Raw genomic sequence first — 21906 nt, 5'->3', positions numbered from 1 at the left:
GCTTATCTGTCTGATGTTTGTAATTTTCTTTCCAGCTAGAACTGGGACCCTTTGTGCCCAGTCTTGTGACAAGTCACAAGAGAATATAGAGATTTGAATGACATAGTTTGTGTTACTGAATGGCCAGTCTGGTAGAGAAGTGGTGCCAGCAATTCTAATGCGGTGTCAAGAACACACTCGGGGAGTCAGACTTGGGAAAGATGATATCAAATTGGGAGTATGGTTAGAGACAGCTCCAGTTTTGACTCTAAGTTTTATTTTCCTACTAATGAGCCCATTGTAGCTTCATTGTCTCCTGTGGCAATTCCAAAACCCTGTGCATCTTCAGTGTTCTTTTGAAAACTTTCGTGGGTTTACTACTTTTTCCAATTGTTCTTTTCATTAGTCCCAACTATCGCCTTCTGTTAATCTTTCTTGTGTATGACTTGTCAGTTTTGCTTCCATGCCTAATCTTTCCTTATCATCTGTTGCTAACTGTGTCACCCCTAATGGGACGGTTGACCTCCAGAAATCTCAGTTTTCTCATGTTCAAAAAGAATTTTGAATATTTTCTTATACTTGTTCATTTAAAAATTCCAAGAATTCCCTGAAATATTACACTGAAAGCATCTTTCCTATCTCGTGGTAATCAGAAAGTCCACTTAAACGACCTGTTTTTTTTTTTTTTTCTCCTTGCATCTCTCTTCTTGCTTTCTACCTGTCTGAATCTTAATCACCCTTCTAGACAGACTTACATTTTTGTAGCCTTGTGAAAATTTCTATAACCTTTTCAGCCAACTGTTGGCTTTTATCCTATTCTTAAGAAGCTAATAAAAAAAGGCTTAGGATACAATATGCTTATTTTTGGCTCTATTCTACTATGTGGCTGTTTTATGCTTTTGGTTTATGCAGACTTGAGTCTAAGCCTGGCTCTCTCAGTATGTGGCCCTATGATCTGAAGCTGCTTACCCCGCCCTCCCCCCCCCACCCCCCCCTCCGGGGCTTCTCTTGCCTCATTGGTAGAATTGGATAAAGAATAATGTCCCCAGTCATAACATTGCCTTCCAGTTTCTTTTAGGTTATAAATCCTTAGAAAAGTTATGATCAAAAATAGTTGCTATTTATTTGTGTGCATCCTTGTCTCTCCTTGCCCACTGGGCATCATGATGGGCAATGAAATGGTGATCCCTCTGGTGCTTTCATTGTCCCATCACAGTATACAGAAGAACTCATTACATACTTTTAGAATGAAAGGTGGCAAGTTACTTCTAGGTGGGGTTTGCGGATTAATGTGCCATGGGTTAAATCTGCCCGGATAATGCTACCATCCCTCTATCAGTAAAATGTACATTTTAATATCATGGCCACCCACATTTCTTACCATTGCCATCATTGCTAACTGTCATTAACTAAGGCAGACAGCATGCATGCTCACTCAAAGTCAATAATGCTGGTTTGAGAAGAGAAAGTCTGCTGCAGGGATCTTTCCATAAAGATTCAGGGCTTAAGACTGGGCTATTGAACCTTTGAACTAACACATACGTTTATAAATACTAACATTATCCTCTGGATGCTGATAAGAAGCTAGAGACATTGTGATTTCACTCAGTAACTTCTGCCTTTTTGCTTCTATGTTCTTTATCATTCTGGAAACAGATGATCATTTGGCACTAAGTCTGAATTTAATGCTATGTGCACTGACTGAACATCAAGGTTGTCCTCTTATTTCATTGGATGCTAGCATGTTTTCTTTCTGTTGACTTATCACTAAGCAGCACTGGGTCAGCTTCCTTGAAAGTACACAGTGCAGATTTCTTTCAGGCTTTTATTGGTTCACTAGTGATACAATGAGTTAGGTGGGGAGTGACTTATGATCTCACACATACAATGTAAATATTCTACCACTGAACAATATTCTACTAAGTTCCCAGTTTTCCCTTATTTAATCATGACTTATGTTTAGATAAAGTGTTTTCTTTTTTCTAAGAAAATGAAAATACTCCAATAGTTACTTATATGATGTTCAGGGTCCACAGGTCACAGAATAATAGCCTTAGAACACTTGGGTTACCATTCTTTGATTCTTTTCTACTTTTCTTGTAATTTAGATTTCCAGCTGAGATTTAGCAAGCCCAAAATCATTTTTTAAATGTGTACACCCTGTCAGTCACTGTAGTGGATGCCTGTGGTGGAGGAAACTGAAGAGTTAGGTATGCTTCCTGTCCATTAAACTTCCAAGACCAGTTGGGGTAACAAAAACAGATTACTTCAACAGAATGTGATGTGTGTTCAGCAATCATATCCCCAAAGTGTTAGAGCTGCAAAGGGAGGGATGCAGCCTCCTGACTCTGCAGGAAATTGTCACAGAATAGCATTAGCAATTGAACATGAAGATGGATAGATGGGAAAGTGTCAAGTGGAACAATGGGTGAGACATACCAAAAGACAGAAACTGGAATCACGAACAGGCTCTGACAAGTCCTGAAGGATGTATCGAAAGTTTCCTGTTATAAGGATGGCTGTATGAGAATGTTTCCTTCAGTGCTTAGGAACCAGGCACAGATACATCATGTCAGGGGTGTAGACATAATCCATTAGGGCTAAAGCAAACTGGACTTTTATTTGTTTTTCAACTTTCCTCCGTGGCCTTGTCACCTGAAACGAGATTCCCTTGCCAAAGGTACTGTGACAGCTGTCCTTCCTTCACCTTTTGGAAATGTTTGGCTCATATGAAGCAGAGCAAATGTGTATTCCACCATGTGCCCTAGCTCATGAAAGAGCCTGCTGCTGGAGTAGGTAGACTACTGTGTCCATATGTGTTTCCTATTCCCCAGTGTCTTCTGTCCTTAAGGAGGTGGCTGGCTCTTCCAGCTGTCCAAGAGTCATGATGACAAATGGCATAGGCTGTGGTGATCAGGGAACATGACCCCAGAGTGAAGCCAGAATTCTCTAGGGCTGTCCATAAAGAACCTCTGTCCTCTTGCTGAGCTCTCCTGTGTCTAATTCATTTATTAAGCTTGATGGAGCCAACAGTGTTCGAGAGGCTACTTCCTCTACCTGGTGTGTTGCTGGGTTGTAACTTCAAAGCTGCTTTTCACCTGAGAGCTAGATGGTGCAATCACAGGGAGAGTGTTCAACTTGTGGCTTCCTTGTTTCCCACAGCCCTGGAGGAGGGCTCATGGAGCCTGTGGAAATTTCAGGGAGGAAAGGAGTTTCCTGGCTGCTGTTTGCTTTGGAGCATACCAGGAGATCTTTGTGGCTATTTCTGTGTGTTTATTGAGGGATACTTTTATTTTCAATGACAAGATGGGAGAGTAAAGAGCCCTGGACTGAAAATGATGAAAGGGAAGTGAGAGAGAATGAAACGGGAAAGAAAACTAGTCTTTATTTCAGACTCCTTGTCCTTCCCAGGCCGTGTTCCAGGTCATGGAGCCCCATGGTGGGTCTTGAGAAACTGGCTTATTCCTAATGGCCCTGAATTAACAAGATTTTGTTGAATATTAATGACCATCAGGTAATGAGAAAGATTTCTAGGTTGTCAAGTGGGTTTTTTTTTTTTTTGGAATTTTTTTCAGTGTTTAATTTTCTTTAAAAAGAGTTAAAAATTGTCATGGCTTCCTGTCCTCCTGCCAATAAATAGAGGCCAACTCGTCCTTTTGGGATATTTTTTTCCCCTTTGAGTTGATGGAAAGATAAAGCTTCATCCTTTTTTGAACTTAGACATAATGTTTCTTTTGTTATCTCAGTATTTATGTGTCTTATACATAGGATGAAGCCCCTGCAGGTATCCGGCATGTCTTTATTTTTCTTTCTGCTTGGTGTGACATGGAGTGTAAAGAACACAGTCTGTTTTATCAATCCTAACTGAATTTTCACTTGCAGTCTTTATTATTAAAAAAAAAACCCAAACCCTTTCCTTAACTGATCTCACTTGAATGAATAAAGAGCATATAGCTCTGAGAAAATTTATAAACTGTGAGCATGTATTCTACGATTACCAACTACATAATGCCTTGGTTGAAACTCAGTTCTTAGGGGTTTATATTGGTCCTTAATGCAGCTCAGTGACATATGATTGTTGACAGCGTTTTTTGTAGGAATGTGTGGGCGGTTTATTCTAAGAGAACCACAGGATGATAATCATCCAGGTACATCTACCTAAAGTCAGGGATGTAGGATGGAGATCAGTGGTTGCTTACATTAGCCACCAGTCAATGACTGCTAGTTTTCCCACAGCCAAGCCAGCCATATAATATGACTTCCTCCCAGGAAAATGGGGATGGCCACAGAGAAGATATGTAGCATGCCATTCCTGGGCTATTAATACCTTTTGGTGTGAGTCCCCCACCTTTTCTCACTGGTTTACAGAAACAGAACACAGCATGAGGCTGCATGGAAAACAGAAACTATGGAGCAACAGCATCAAACTCCTTTAGGAAAGTACCCAAGAATGTTTTCAGCCTTGTGGATGATGCAGTCTTAGTCAGTTGTAGTTAGACAACACCAAGTTGATATGGCAACAACCTAATGCTTACTACATTCAGGAAAGACCACCCCCCATACCAACATTTAAGCTCAAGGTCTTAGTCTACACTTTCCCAAAGTCCTCACTGCTGGAACATATCCTTCTCTTGATTCACCTGGGTTTGACTTCTGAGCAGCTTTAATTCTGGCTGGTTTCATGCAAGGGACATCAGAAGGACAAATGTCTGTCCTTTAGAACAAGTGTCTAGTCTTTGGGTAAGAGATCCCCCAGCAGTTCTCTAAGGGAAACAGAATTCTTAAAGTATCTGGTCTCATTCTTGTTACACCATAAATTTCTTTGGGCTTGCAGAGACTTATGGTGGTCCTCCTACTGTGTTCTAGTGTCTCTGTATTCCTTTCTCATCTACTGTAGGATAATTGATGGACTTGTGGTGTCTAAATAAATGGGAAATGTTTTCCTGTTCTATTTTCTTCTTTTTATACTATAGAAGCTTATTTTCATTAACAACAACAACATTGTAGAGCTCTTATTATAGAAACAAAAGGGGGCCCAACAATATCTTCCAGGAGGCTGGTTGAAACGGAAGAGGAGAGAGGCATATCAAATATTGGAAACTATCTCAAATTAGCATCTTTAAAGAGAGGCACTAGAAAAAGATGGTAAATCCATGAAACCAAGTACAGAGGTGTACAAAAGAGTTGTCACAACATTTTAGGGCATGCTGCAAGATATACCACATTTTCTGTGATGTTTACAAGGCTCCATATGAATGGAGAACTCTCTGGTGTGCTACCATACTCCTCAAGTTGTCTTTCCAAGGTGACACCGATCACTGCTCTTGATTTTTGTCATTTCTTGCTTTACCTGCTTGGGTTCAATGTTCCTTGAGGCGGGGTCCTGGTTGTGAGCAATATAGTAACAATGGCTAGGCCCTCCATGGCCCGCTCACTGATCATTCTCACTGCAGGTAATTAGTTCTGACTCCTCAAGTTGTCCAGGAGGGTTCCCTCTAATATCTGCAAGAGCTATTCATTCTCCTCTTGTTCTATGCTGTAAATCCTCCAGCTCACCCCGATCACAGTGTTCCTTCGACGGACCAGTTTCATGCTCACACAGGAGTGACATGATTAGTCTCCTTTGTCTGCCTGCTTTCCAACACTCTCACTGCAATGCTGATGCTGTCACGGTCCAGGTGGAGATTCTACAACTGTTCCACAGTGCAGTTACTAGGGTTCAAATGTAACGACAATGACTGTACGTTCTTCCATATCTACAGACTTTTGATATGTGCCGGATATAACTCAAATAAATCAAAAAAATAGACACTCATCAGATCAGCAGTATTTGAGGTAGCTGCATTTATTTTCCCTTGCAATTTAATCAGGAGAGAAAGAGGGAAGGGAATCTGATATGTGTGTTCAGAGCCACACACTTAGCACTGAAGCTAAATTACAGCTGGAAGAAGTTTCTGTTCACCTTTAAAAGGTGGGATACTGAACTTAGAAAACTTGTAAAGAACAGAGATTTTTGTTTTGTTCTATTTAAACTTGAGTTTGGTTCACTCATTCATTCCAAGGATACATCGAAGAAAATTTGATTAATATTGCTGCTCAGAGTCCTAGGTTCTAGACATGTAGCTTTAAATTAAGTTATTAGGATCTTTGGGTCTCCCCAGTTTTGCTTTATGGAGGGAGATAGACCATAAAGAACAATATACTTAAAGAGCTAATAATATGTTATAACAGATAATGAACTTGGGTGGGGGGATCAAGGAAAGTATGTTAGTGGCTAAGAGCCAAGAAGTCAAAACAAACCAAGGAAGGGAAGTGTGGGAGTTGGGAATAGCAGCTCTTGTTGGCAAAGACAATTGCCAATGCAAATGTGGGAACACGCTAGGCAGGTTTGCAAACAGCGTGTCTGAAATACAGCAAGGATATAAGCAGCTTGGGTCAGGGCTCAGTCATGCCCTTTGCAGGCAGAGTTCTTATTTGGCTCTGTAATAGAAAGCCACTGAGTTCTTTTAGACAGAGTGCAATGTAATGATCTCTCTGATTTGGTAAACTTATTCTCATTCCCTGTGGCAGAACATTAGAGGGTCAATGGTAGATGCAGACAGAGAAAACAGTAAGAGAAAGGTGTGGGCTTTATACTTGGTGAAGATGGAGACACAGGGGCAGTGCCACATTTTAAGGGCTTTCTGGAAAGAAGTGCTGGCATTAGAAATGCTATCATATTCTATTTGGGTAAAATTACAGAAAAGGAAAAGAACTACCCCCCTACATTGCCATTTCCTCTGATTGTGGGTTCTCCCTTTACCTTGAGAATACCTGTTTTCTGTTGCAATGTTTTAGGCTACAAAACATGACATTAAGTAATACTAATAGACAGACTTTGACAGAGACACACATAAATCTAAGCAGATCACACAACAGGAACAAAGCAGATGTGTCCAGACTTTTACTTTCTAAGTGAGCATTTTGTGGAATACTGATGGGCCCTGGACCATCCCTGCAATTCCTATGAGATGCCTGGCAGAGTGTGTCTGTATATCCACATCTCCCGTCTCACTCATCCATGTGATTCCTTCCTGACCCCCTAAGAAATGTGTTGAGAGTTTCATATCAGACTTATTAAAATCTGTAACAAACTGATGGAGCTGGGAAAGGAGACAAAGTAGGAGAGAGTGAAGGGAGCTTCGTGGTGGGCTCTTCCCTTTCCAGTCTTGTATTCCTGGATCAACAGTCACAGCAAGAGGTTTCTGATGGTGTGTACTTGTGGCTGTGTCTGACTTGCAGCATCCCTGACAATCTCTCTGACAGCCATGATCCCCGAAAGAGCCCATACTGATGGAGTGTGCAGGACCTTCTTAGATGTGCTGCCTTTCTGGAAGGTGAGAGAAAGCCCAGTCCAAGTTCATTATATGGCAACGTAGTATGCCCCAGAGCTAAGCTTTCTTCTAAGTGGTGTGAAGTGAAGTAGCCCACAGCTACAAGCTTCCCATTGAATCTGATCGCACCCTGAGACACTCCTTGTTATGGCTGTATCTGTGATCTTAGCTAGGCTCTCTGTAGCTTTAACTCACACTACCCCACCACCACCACCACCACCACCACCACGTTATCAGTTAACAGTTGATCGCTGTAGAAAATTTAGAGATTTTAGAAAAATACTGACTGCAGCAGAACAATAATAAATGTCTCATTATTTTGTGATTCAGAGGGAAGCTGTTCTGTATTTTTCCTTTGCCCTTTTGGATGTTTCACTTATTTATTTATTTATTTATTTATTTATCTTCTGTGCATTTGTTTGTTTGTTTGTTTGTGGAGCTGAATTTACACTGTTTGTACAATTTTTTACCCTGTATCTTCCCTTCTACCCCAGTCTCCACAGCCCTTTCCATGACATTAAACACTCTTGGTGAGCTGCCTTTTATTCTCTAGAGGCACACAATCAGCAGGAACTACTCAGCATTTCAGATACTGGAGCGATCAATCCAAACATGGTCATTTGCCTTCTAGCCTGGCAACAATGGAAAATGTTTTCATTTGTCCTATTTTCGTGGCTTTAGTTCTATAAAGCTTTTCCTTCGTCAGCCATCAGAATCTCAGTAAAGTCTGTAGGCCATCACTGGGAAGAGAGGCCCCTTGGTCCTGTGAAGACTATATGCCCCAGTACAGGGGAATGCCAGGACCAAGAAGTGGGAGTGGGTGGGTAGGGGAGCAGGGTGGGGGGAGGCTATAGAGAACTTTCGGGATAGCATTTGAAATTTGAAATGTATATAAAGAAAACATCTAATAAAAAATAATAAATTCCGACTGAAACAACAGAAAACACACATAGACATTGAAGCTGAACTCCACTCTACTCAATGATAACTTGGTCAAGGAACAAATAAAAAAGAAATTGAAGGCAAAAAAAGAAAAAGAAAAAAGGAAAAGATCTGCATTGTTGGAATGTAGCTCCATGTGTTTATATAATCTCCCATTTCAGTATCTAATGCAGCACAGAAATCTTGTCTGCCTTTTACAAAGGGGCAACCACAGAGATTGCATTCATTCGTGTGGGGAATGTAAATCTAGAGCTAATTGTTTACATTTCAAACCAAGGTGCCAATTTTTAAGAAAATGTGATTGGGTAACATTTGATAAATTCACCACGCAAGCATGAGGTCCTGAACTCAGATCCCAATCACGGAGTCAAACTCAGGAAGGGAGTCAATGGAGGAAGTGCCTGTCCCCTCAGAAACAGGAGGATTTCTGAGGCTTGTTGTTCACAGTCCAGTCAAATTGGCCACTCCAGATTGAGTGAGACACCATTGAGTTCTGGCCTAGAAACACACACACACACACACACACACACACACACACACACACACACACACAAACACACAAGGGAGACATGTATTTGCTTATTTATACACACAAAGAAACTACTACTTGATCAGCTATCACATGGCAAGTGTAAGGCAGCATTTGGTGGCCTTATTATGGTTGCAAAGGGCTTACATAAACTTGTTCACAAAGTTATTTGCTGAAACAGCTAAAGCCTCAAGGAACTTATTTTAGAAACTTTCTTCATCTGAAAAGTTGAAACATTGGCGAGATCCTACTCAAGCTTTCTATATTATAGAACATTGTCTTGTTCAGACATTATGAGGTTTTTTTTCTATGTACTTCAGCTCAGTGTCTCAGATATGAGCAGTAGCTCTGAAATTAGACCATTTGGATTGCAACTCAAGAATCATTGTTTACTTAGTCACTGGTTGCAGACATCTCCCTCATGATCCTTGAGTATGGAGCCAACAATGACATTTGGTTGTAGCTTTTGGTGATGCTAAATATAATAACACATGTAATGTTCTTGGTATACTCCTTAGCACATGTTCAAAATACAAAGCCTTGTCTCCTACTAGTCAAAACAAACAGTTTTATTGATAGATAAGTACTATTTTAATTGCTTTATATGTGTCTAAATTGTTCTATAAATTCTACTTAAAACAAAAGGGACTTATTGTGGCTTACGGTTCCTAGTATGTCATAGGGGAAGAGCAGTTGTGGCCAACACACATGAAAGCTGGCCATATGCATTTACAAGCAAATCTCAGAAAGCAACAAGATCAATTCTGGTACTCAGCTTTCTCTCTCCTTTTTTATACAGCTTAGGACCCAAGAACAGGGAATGGTGCCAACTACTTTTAGGGTAAGTCATCCCACATCAATTATTCTTATCACGATCATTCCTCATAGGCATGTGTACAGACTTATTTCCTAAGGGGTTCTACATTATGTCAAGTTGATAGTCAATATTAATCATTGATAACACCATAGAGACTTGTAATCAAAAGGAGAGTCTCTTTCTTTACAATTTTGGGAGGAGGTAGGTACTGTTCCTTTTTCATATCTGAGGAAATAAAAGAGATTAAGCCACTAGTTCCCATGGAAACCAGGCCTGGTCAGATACAGTACCATTTGTCTACATAGAACAGATGGGAATTGTACTACTAGCAACATCTTCCATAACACAGGCAAGTCTAGGTGGTGGAGAGGACAGAAGCATCTTGGGTTCTACCCCATGTTTCTTCTGAGAATCATTGGATCTAGCAAGGAATGCTAGCAGACAGCAAGGGGAAAGGCTCCATGATACATCCTGGAGTACACTCTACAGTACTTCATGTTACTGCTACCATGGGCTTCTTATCTTGAGCTTCCCATCACTGAGTGTGGGCTGGTTGACTTGTGGAGAATACACAGGTTTCTTTGGCACAATGTTAGAATATTCTTAGATTTAAGAACCATACGTTTTAATTCCTGTAACTATCTCTTTCCCATTAGATTGGATTTGTCCCTGAGATAGTCAGTTCTACAGACTTCCATTCTCAGCTCTTTGTGGTTTCAGGTTGAAGAATTTTTTTCCGTAGAGGGAGGAGCAGAGGCTAAACGAGGGCCCTGTTGTATTACTGAAGACTTGAGTTGTTTCTGTCTCTACTTCTGTGTTTAGCCATTGTTCACTGCCTGGAAACATCTTCTGTATATGTCGCTCTGCCACAGCACTTGGTTCAGGGGTTTCTCAGCTAGACTCTGATGATGGAAGAGAAAAGAAGAGAATGTTGTTGACTGGACCCAGTGGAGGCCATAGGGTCCTGATCCGTGATTTGGGATTGGAGAAAGTGCCTTTGAAGAGGAAAGACTTTTATCTGGTCATCCAATCCTCCTGTGCACCATGTTTTCACTTAGCAAATGTTTGTTGAGCTTGTTTCATGCCAAGCTCAGGGTACTTGCTAGTGACTCAACAGCCAAGGGAAGGCCTTGCTGTAGTGGACAGCATGTGTGAGTTTGAAGAAATGCAGAAGAAACTCAAGAACAGTGGGGTAGAAGTGTGGGGAGGAAAGACTGATGTAACAGAGCAGCAGAGACAAAACCAATGAAACACTCCGATTCTTATATGATGAGGATTCTTACATAATGATCTCCACTCAGTGCTCAAGAACTGGCTAGCCAGGAATTCCTTACAATAGAAGGAATGTATACAACTATAGGCAGAACAGACTCATCTACCATCTAATCAGGTAAGGCACCTTGCTCTATGATTGTCTGTAGACTTATGCCCATATCTTTATTATTATTTTTTAACCATACATAGTAGATTGTTCAAAAATTCTTTGCCAACCCTTTAGTGAATTAATATAGGGCAGAGCTGAACACCGGTCTTTGAATTATGTGATACAAATTTAAACTCTTCATGACAGTAGAGCACAAAAAAATGTATTTAATAATTAATGAATGTCAGGGATGAACTCTGAATTAGAGCTGATCACAGCCACATGGCTGACACCCTCTATTTATGTCTTACATACTCCACGCCAGCATAGATTTGCAGAATTCCGAGCTTATTTGTATAGCTGCAGCAGATGAATGGGGCTGTGCATAGCTTTCAGCTCAGTTCTGCCCCGCACTAATTCACTTAATAGCTCAACAAATGTACTGGCCACACATACTGGGTGATGAGCATTGTTCTAAGACCTGCTGCTTGAGAATACATAGACAACTGGAATAAAAAGAGAATGAAACAGGGAGCTGATATGATTTATTCATTGAGCATTTTCAGAGCACATGGGGATAAATGAGGCATGGCCTTTTCCATTCAGGGTCCTCCCCTGTGGGAAAGTCCCCTGGATCTCTTTCCCTGTTCAAATGAAGCATCTCATCTCTGCTTCCCGTGCGTTCACATCTATGTTGAATTTCAATTTTGTTTTTCTGTCTGTAGCTTCTAGAATCTGTGTGCTTCTTTAGGATAGAATAGCCATTATGTTCATCTTAGACTTTAGTCCCTTGGAAAAAACTTACAGCCTAGCAGATGGGATGGACCAGGGAGCATCATGGTATAGGTATCTTTCAGAGCCATGTAGGCTGGGCATTATGGGATCTAGAGAAGGGAATGATTTTTTTTTCTTTCTTTCTTTCTTTTTTTTTTGCCTGGGAATACACACCATAGATGCTTATACAGTTGAGAAACTGGGATTGGGAGCTGATACAGGTCTTTCCAGGAAACTAGAGGAAGTTTTAAAAAGATCCCTGGGGAGTTTTTCTTGTCTATAGGGGCCTCCATCCTTTCCTTGTCCTGCATGCCCAGAGCAAGTGTCTGGGAGACTCTGTTGGCCTGATATTGAATGATTTCCTAGTCCACATGATTTCTGGAGCTAAGGATCTGGAGGCTCAGAGATGAGAAGTATGTAATGGGGGCAGAGCCGGCGACAAATTGCTGAGTTTCGGTTGCTGCCCTCAAATATAGCTGCCACTTCATTCTCTGTGTTCTCTTGCCAGCTGTAGACTTGGAGGTTCCTGGCAGCCCAGAGAGGATTTCCTTTTGGATGGCGTTCAGCAGATTGGTCAGACGTGTTGCTTCCTTATCTATTGCTGTTGTTGAAGAGGAGCCAGCTGGGCCTGTGGGCTTCCAAGATTCATGTAGACAGCAAGACAGGGCGAAGTCTCCTCTAATTAGAAAGACACTCTTTCTGCTCCAGTTGGTGTGAAAAATCAGACAATCATACATTGAGTGAGACTAGGGAACTGAGGAGTAGGTGTTGTAAAAAGACATGAGAAAGGAGTAATGAGGTTAGGATGACATTTACTGGAGGAATGAGGGTCATGGCTAACCTTGTCCCAAATTAACCATCTGCTTTCAACACACACACACACACACACACACACACACACACACACACACATACACACAAGTGCAGAAACACGCACGCACATAGACACATGCACACACACACACACACACACACACATGCGTGTGCAAGGTGCTATGTTGGCTCTGTTTTTGCTCCCAGGTTGTTTGTTCTTGGAAAGTAATAAATATGAAAACGAAAAGGTAAAATGAATATGCAAGACAAATAAGAAAATAAGACATAATTTGACCTCTTCTTTGACATGATTGTTTAATTGAACTGAATGATATGAGCCAATGTAGTTCCTTCCCTGTCCTCTTAAGAAAGCCACTATTAACTCATGATTTCCCAGTTTCTACATCCTGTTTTAGGCATGTAATAACTGCTAACTATTTCAAGTTTATTCACAACAGATTAAGGAACATGCCATTATTATCATTGCATTATCGATAATCAAACAAAACCTCAGAGGAGTTAGTAGGCTCAATGCTAATGGTAGCAGACAGATCTAGAGTCTGTTTATGTCATGATCTAAGGCTGACTTTATATGAACAATACCCTCTTTCTTGTTCATTCTTTGGACCATGATGTATGAGTTCATCCCCATCCTTTGAAATACCTTAGCCTGTTATTGACAAGTTTAGCCCCATAACACTTTCATTTATACCAATGCAGGAAGGAGATGCACTGAGAGATAAGGACTGTTTTACCACATAAAGGTTACCACTAATATTTCAATAAAAACTAACTGGCTCAAGGGGTCATTAGGAAAAGTCTTTGTTGTAGAATAGAGGCAAGAAAATAATGTTACATGGAAATTTGGATCTGGTTGCACATATAGACACACACAGACACATAGATACAGCAACATATACATGAATGTACATACAAACACAAAATAAAGCAGTAAAGCCAAGAAACATTTGGGTAAGAACTTGAGTTAAGGTCTTTAGGTTTCCTCAGATATCTTTTTATTAACACAGGATAGCTTAAATAGTAGACTTATTTTCCAACTATTATATATATCTTATAGCTGACAGGATTACAGAATAGCCTATAGTGGAAACAGCTTCTACCTCCATCTCCTAAGAGAGTTAAGTATATACTGAGAATTGGTATTATATGTTGGATTCAGAGTATGCTGGAGTCCTGGCTTCGAGACACATTAGCTTTGTGATTCTAGCAAGGTGTTTGATGGCTCTGAATTTGTTTTCCTCATCTTGTAAAATAAAGGTGAAATCTACACCACATGCCTCAAATGATTTAGTAGGATACAGAAAATTAAGAGTGTATGATGGTGTCTGGCATATTGTGGATGTACAGTGGCATGTGACCTCTAAGAACTGATTGTCTTTGCCAGGGTACACTGAATTAGTTCCTGGAATTGGGTACTTTCTGCATTAAAGGAGAGTCAGTTATAGGAAAACTAGAATTGTTTGAATATTTGGGACATTGCTATGATTCTGAGAGTGAGATAGACACCCACCCCACATACACACTTGGGGGCAGGGCAAAGAAACTCTTCTTATTTTTGGTAAATGAGATGACCTAAAATAGAAAATGAGAAAGATTGAGACTCTGTGTTTCTTTTTTCGAATGCTGACTCTAAGATCATTAACCGGATTCTAAAAATGAGTCTTAGAAGGTAATTGAACCTGTGGTACAGGGTTTAGGTTGTGGATAGGCCTGGTGCTGTTCGTATGTTGATGCTAATTCTGCTTTCCTGGGAGGGGTTGTGAACAAGGAGTGAGTCATATTCAGGTGACTTCTCGAGAACCAATTCCTTAATAAATAAAGGAGCCAATCGCTGGGCGAGTAGGCAAGACTTCCAGGTTGGAGAGGGGAAGAGAGGAAGCAAGAGAGAGTTAGGTCTTTTTGGACAGAGATAGCATGAGGATAAATGAAATTACTAATGTCTCCTGTTTTAGGTGGCGAGTCCAGGATTGAGTTCTAGCAGAACCACTTCTGAGCTATATGTTAAGACAGTATACTCTGTCTTTAATTGGCTTACAAGATTAGGATTTTAGTTGTTGCACCCAGCGATTGAGTTACCGTTGTTTCTGAACTAAGTTTGTGTTGCATTTTCCTTCACAGGGCAGCTTGTCTGGGTTCAAGAGAGAAAGGTACAGCAGTGGCAAAGTGTGGGTTTGCCTGAGGTGCACCACAAAGGCTGTGAGGGATTTGAAGCAAGCAGGGTGGAGATGTTTCAGGATCTCCGGGCCAGAGAGTCTCCATGAGATCAGAACAGGCTGGCTAGACCACCAGTAGCAGGTTGAGAGTAGCAGGGTGTGACACAGGAACATGAGGGTTCATTTTTAATATTTCCTGTAACAGGTTTGAATGACTTGGAGGTCCTGCACATCTATGATAGATCCTTACTCTGAATGCCAGCCTGGACCCTTCTTTTGGTGACTCCATTGTTATATCTGGGTTTCTCTTTCCTGTTTTGGAGGGAAAAGAAAGTCTGGGGAGCACTATCAGCATATACTTGTCCCAATGCTTACTGTTCAGATGTGATTTTATGTCAATCTCGCCTGTTATGTAGTCTATAACGGAACATGGGAGGTGTTAGCATTATCCTCTATGCTTCTTATATCCAATTTTCAGATGTAGAAATTTTTAGTATTTAAGGGAGATAGATTGTTCTTTCTTAACACATAGTTAGGAAGTGGTTCTGATAGAACTCAAGCCAAGAACTTTGGAATCAAGGGTCTCTTTGAAGTGACATTTCTTTCCCCTGTGAAGCAAGTAGTTGCACCTTTCTTCACCACCTGACTCGAATGCATATGCTCTCCTCTTAGGCCGAGAGACAAAGTACCACAGTGGGAAGGTCCTGAGTGACATGCTTCCACTAAACACTTCTCTCAAGCCATCTCCATCAACTGGCTGTTTCTGGACTTAGAAGAGAGTTACAAAGTCTTCCTTTATTATCAGAAAACAATTCTCTAACCCCTGTTTAATAATAAAGCAGGGTGGGAGGGTGGGTGGTTAGTGGCTGCTCATGGTAAAGGTTATTAAAATGGAAAAAGATTATACTTTAGTTGGAAGAAAATGTTTAGTTTAGGGGAAAGCTAATTATTCATGCATCCACTGTCCTCTTTCTTCTCTTCAGCTTGTGTGAGTATGCACGCACACAAAGCTAATTATGATCTAAGAAATCCTCTGAAAACAATAGTTAATTGGTTCTAAAAACATTTCCATTAAAAAGTGCCTGGGATTCTGGGGAGTCTGCAGGAGAGATTGCTGATGATTGATTAGTTGCAAAGTCAACCTTTCATTCAGTGCACCAGGCACTATAATGCTACAAAAGACAAGGGAAGTTAAGTCCTATCTAATATAAACAAAATCAATAAATACTTTACATCCTTGCTATTGTCAGGAGGGCAGGAGGATATGCAAAACTTTTCTAGAAGAAAGTAGTAGAAAATTGATAGTTGACTTTTGTAGCTGTGACCACAATACTACTTAGAACAACTTAAAATCAGGGAGAAGGACTTACTTGCATATGGTCATCATCCATGCTTGACTGACATTTCTCATTTGAGCAGAGCATCATGGGTGTGGATATCTGTGCAGGAGGCTTTTCTGCTCATGGTAGATAGAACTGACTGACCTCCCAGTCTTCACCACCTCAGGAACTATTTCTAGATACTAGGAGCCAAGACTCAACACAAAAATGTAGGAGAAAAAAGACTTTGCATTTAAACTATAAACAAAAGCTTTTAAGTTTGACTTCTGCTAAGTAAACCGAGATTGCCAAATTAAAGCGTACAGTGCTCGATTTTGACCTCTAAGAGTACCTAATACCTGCAAACTATGACAAACTTCTCTAGTAGAGAATTTGGAGATGGTTTGCTTCTCCAATTGTGCTTACCTAATCAAATTGTTGAGATTCATTAATTGAAGAAATATCTATTCACACAAGTTGTATCCTAAACCATAGTAGTATGATTTGCATAAGCAAAGGAGACTAGGGCTATGTGAGAATTTCTCTTACTAGGACTCCGAGTTCGACTTGTACAGAGTCATGTGGGTGCCGCATGTCAAACACAGCTGCTTCTTCCATGGGCCCAACTCAAGGTGCCACGATTGCTTCCTGGTCAGCATCCTCCCTTCAGACCTGTCCTTCATCCTTTCTGTGTAGGTTGGACAACCATTCCAACACAAACATGTACACCTGATCCTCCTCTCCATGGAAGATCTTCTTGGTTCCTCATTGTACTTAGAATGAAGCAGTTTCCAACACAAGGCCATGGCACCTGCCTTACCTCTTCTGCCTGATGCCTCCCTTGCTCACTTCTGACTTCTGATTGCTTTTCCTGTAGTTCCTTAAATTACCTATCCCATTTACTTCCAAATATTTCCACACTGCCAAGGAAATGTTCAAGCTTTGTCTCCTTATGCTGAGAGCATTTGCCAGTTTGTATAATCAAGGAAGCAGCTGAGGTTATACATGGACACTCTCAGGAGGTTCAATAGAGGAACGTTTTATCATTTACAACTTTTAAGGCTAAAAGGGAAAGCCACTGGAGATCACACCTGGACATAATTTCAAAACTTCAAGTGCCCCTGGCAAAACAAAAAAATACCACCAGTATTCCCTGCCTCTCCCTACTTGTTCTAGCTCTCATTTTCTCTTCCCCTTCCTTGTATTTCTCTTTGATTCTGTTCCTAGTGTGATATATTCTACAAGGTAGAAAAGATGTCCTACAATCATTTCTTAGTTACTCGGGCCACGGTAGGGTTTGTTTTTATGAGACATGTCTAAGACACATGGCTGGCTACCTGTGAATCAACTTACATAATACCAGGTACTATACATGGGATTGGGATCATTCCCCCCACCTCAGAATTGGGTGCTTATACCTTATTCAAAGGAAAGGGTTCCTACCAGTGAGAGCAAATGCATACAGACTTTAATGGAACCTTCTTGTAGTCATAGATTGGTAGTGAGGAATACGAGAGGCCTGTGGAGGCCAGAGAAGGACATCAGGTATGTTCCTCTACAGTTAGCTCTCTGCTTTAGTGCCTTGAGCAAGATTTCTCATCAAAGCAGCATTGAGAGGCTCACCATCTTGGATCTCAGTGAGGTTGTCTGGACTGCAAGCTCCTATGAACCACTGTATTTGTCCCATAGTTTTGGGGTTACAGGCATTTGTAGCCAATGCTCAGATTTTTACATGGGTTTGTTTTTGTTTTCGAGACAGGTTTTCTCTGTATAGCTCTGGCTGTCCTGGAACTCACTTTGTAAACCAGGCTGGCCTCGAACTCAGAAATCCGCCTGCCTCTGCCTCCCGAGTGTTGGTATTAAAGGTGTGCACCACCATGCCCAGCTTTACATGAGTTTGAATCCAAGTCCTTATACATAGAAGCAAGCACTCTACCCACAGAGCCATTTCTTGAGGCTCCACCTTTGATCTTTGGATGAACAACTTCCTTGTTGAAATATAAGCTCTTGGGCAACATAGCACAGACATAAAATCTGTCAAAATTGACCTGTTGTGTTCAGGTTACTAATATCTCACAAAACTTTTATTAACTTTTATGAATTTAATGAACAAAGCGTTCATTGGAAATTAGTTATGCATGTTGGCAATTGCTTAAAAATAGATGTATATTATTAAAAACCATTCTTTCTGGGAATGTTTGGGGATTGAGATTTTACAACAACAACAACAACAACAACAACAACAACAACAACAAAATGTTGACTCAGTAAGATTCCTCCTTGAACCTTCCCACATATGGTTTTCACATGCATCACACATAGCAGGAGAAAGACAGAGAAACAGAAATATCTACTTTAGCACACAGTCATTGTTTAATTGCACAATTATCAGTGAGCAATATGGTGAGGTGAACATGTGTTCTCAATAATTGCCACCATTTCCCATGGAGTAAGCATGTATTTACTTACTACATTATTATTGCAAAAAAAAGTGTGTGATTTTGTTGGTAGCTATGTAATTAAATTATATCTCCCTCTATTATTTTAGCTGAAACCACATCTGGTGACTTCCAAAGAGCTGTTAGAAGCAATCCAGTACACACTTTGGAAATCTGTTGAAAATAATGCATACATTGTGAATAAGTTTATAGCTGATTTTTAATAATTATGGATGTTAATATGAATTTATTGTTATTTTTCCCCTAAATAGGAAACAGCCCTTTTTGTAGGTGCAGTTTCTCCTGGCCATGTTACTACTATCTTTATTCAAATATCTGATTTCTTCAACATCAGAGGAACAGTAATATTTTAAATATCTCAGACTCTAGGGATTATGATACAGGCTTATGAACATTCAAAGACTCCCCAGAATGGAGATCTTTATAGCACCTACCTCCCCACACACATTAAGATCTTTAAGTGTCTAAGTGACTAAATCACTTTCGTTTTCTTTTAATTTGTACATTCTGGAAAGTAGAAAAATAGTATTTTATTCCTTATTACGTTTTACTAATTCAATATCCATTGTATGTTGAATATTTCAGTCTTTTTTTTCTTGCATATTTGTGATCAATTTAAGATATGGATAGTAGTATTTACAGTTGACAGAAAGTTCAACATCTCTTAATTTAAAACTGTGACATTTCCTCCTGTGTTCCAACATGACTACCTTCAGAAGTGAACAGAGAATACTTGTCCATAGGCCTTTGTATCAGTATTCAAAAAGCTTTGGAAATTATATCTAAAGCCAAGAAGAAAGCCCTGAAAAGTGGAGAAAAGAAGGAAGATTGGTGTGAGACTGGAGTCATTCAGTGAATGTCATGGCAGTGAGGGCCAAGGGGTTTCTTATCCTTTTTGTTGTTCCTCTTCTTCTCATAAATCACAGGATCAGAGCAACCTCGGAAATGGCAATAAACATAGAAAGGAGACCAAAAAAGACAGGAGAAGCTGCCTCTCTCCATCGGGAAGTTCAGAAAAGGGCAGCCGAGCAAAAAACGAACCTTTCGGCCTTCATTTGTCATGTTTGACAGACAAAACCATAGCCCTACCTCATCTTAACTGTCAGTGCCATGGGAACCTGGATGCCCCCTCTTGCCACTTTGTAGGAAAAGCCACAGCTTCCTTCCTTAGATGATATTAGAGAAGATAGCACACTGGGACTTTTTCCCCGGAAAGAATTAAGTCGTCCTGTCCACATTTCCCATTACCTCCTATCTCGCCAGGCACTGCCAGCCTGAGTGGTAGCAGCAGAGGATCTGGGTGGAGGTGAGTGGCTACCCACATAGGAGTAATGTGGAGCTACTATTCTAAGGATAGATAGTGACCCAGAAAGACATTTGGACTTCTACCTCTGCCAAGTTGTTATTGGGCAGTGCTATCCTCTTCTTGTTGGCTTGGTAAGAAAAGAGAGCTACTAATATGGGAGACTTCATCTCACCATCCTACATGCCCAAAGTTCAAGAAAGAAGTCATAAAATATAATCAATACCCATGGACACATACACAACGGGGATGTAAGCCCTGTTTGGCAGTCACTTTAAAACACCCATTTAACAAATATTTCTGCAATCAACTAACAATAAATCATAAAAGGAAAAAATAACATGAAAATACTTTGAAAAAATGGTACAAAAACAGCTAAGCAGAAATTAAGCCAATCAAATAAGTAATACTAGGTTTTCAATAGCAGAGTAAAAGTCACTGAAACTTAAGGTTCGGCGGTAAAAATGTCTCAGTTTGAGTAACAGTCAAGGAAAGCATTGACAGAAAGCAAGATTGCAGTTAAGGAAAGCATCAGCAGAGAACATAGACTTCAGATTGAGATTGTGGAGAACTAGAAGGGAAAGGAGAGGATAGGAGTAGGGTGAGGAGACCAAGAGTACACACAAGACATGAACGTAAAAGGCAGGCTATGATGGTGGACCTTTCAGTCCGAGAGGATGGAGAAAGAATGGGGGAAGAAAATCAACCAAACCTTTCCCCTCCAAAACTGTATCATGAAGCCTAACTCTATGTATGATAATAAAAATCCCAGAGTTTCAGTGACCTGTAAGACTCACTTAAAGCACCAACACTGATATCATGAAAGTTCCAGAAGAAGAGAAAAATGCAGCTGGCACTAAAAGTTATTTGAAGAAATAATGACTGAATTTCTCAACAGCCAAGGACCTATAGATATTATATACTCAAAAACTTTAACTATGATGAACTCTGAAAATTCCATAGCTGCTTGTCACAAAACACTCTGTATGGCTTAAATACACAAAAACCAAACCCCTAAAAACCAAGTCAGTAAGACAAAAGCAACATCATATTGCCAGAGGAGAAGAATTCAAATGATAACATATGTCTTGTCAGAAACCACAGAGGCTGTGAATGACAGTAATTTTTACCAATTCATAAAGGACTGGAAATGTTACTTGGGAGTTCTATATCCAGAGAAAATACCCTCCTTGAATGAAGATGAAATGAAGATACTTTCAGAAAATGAACTCAAAGAATTATCAAGAGAGAAATTTCTCAAAATACAGCTGTTTCAAAAGGAAGTAAATGACAAAATAAAAGGAATTTTAGGCACAAGGGAAGACAAGTAGAGAATAGAAAGAATAGAAATGTGTGTAAACCTTACACTTTACTTCTCTCCTTGAAATTTTTGTATTGTGTTTGATGGTTTAAACCAAAATCTCCACACTGACTGTATTAACTATGTTTCTGTTGCTGTGGTGAAACATCATGGCCCAAAACAACGTATAGAAGAAAGAGCTTGTCTTATGTTCCAGAGAGGTGAGTCCATCATGGCAGGGAGCACATAATGATGAGGGACCAGGACACTGAGAAACTGCATCTCAACCACAAACTTGAGGCAGAGAGAAAACTGGGAGTCAGATGAAGCTATACAATCTCAAAGTTTACCTCCAGTGGCACACTTCCTCCAGAAGGTTCCACACCCTTCCACATCCTAAACCTCTCCAAATAATGCCACCAACTGGGAACAAAGTGTTCAACTATAGGGAGCTAGGTGGGGCATTTCTGTTTCAAACCACTGTTTCCATAAAGATTTTATCTTAAATGTTTTTTTTTTAAACCTGACCTCCATCATTCAATTCCCAGATAACCTTTATATTTATCATACTCTTTAATTAACACTAGAGCTGGGTAGATATTTACCCTCTAAGATATCAGAATCTATTTTCCCTTATAATTTTGAATTATAATTTGCCATCTTCCATCTGGGTAGCTCTTAACTCCAATTGGCCAGCCCTCATGGCCATGAGTTCATAACTCACCTAACCCATGGTGTCTTCTCCTCCCTCTACCTTTCTT

General features: G+C 40.2%; 1 long non-coding RNA gene across 1 annotated transcript in view; it reads left to right on the top strand.

Annotated features, from left to right (window-relative positions):
* D030024E09Rik (RIKEN cDNA D030024E09 gene) overlaps positions 1-21207 on the top strand; it is a 75168-nt gene extending 53961 nt beyond the window's left edge. Inside the window, exons 3-5 of the long non-coding RNA NR_040350.1 lie at positions 9623-9664; positions 10463-11030; positions 19469-21207. This is a non-coding gene — a long non-coding RNA (RIKEN cDNA D030024E09 gene). The remainder of the gene's footprint in view (positions 1-9622; positions 9665-10462; positions 11031-19468) is intronic.
* The last annotated feature ends 699 nt before the right edge of the window (positions 21208-21906 follow it).

Source organism: Mus musculus, chromosome 15, assembly GCF_000001635.26.
Source record: "Mus musculus strain C57BL/6J chromosome 15, GRCm38.p6 C57BL/6J".
Lineage (NCBI taxonomy): Eukaryota > Metazoa > Chordata > Mammalia > Rodentia > Muridae > Mus > Mus musculus.
Note: the sequence above shows the minus strand (reverse complement) of the source record. Positions and strands in the feature narration are given on the sequence as shown.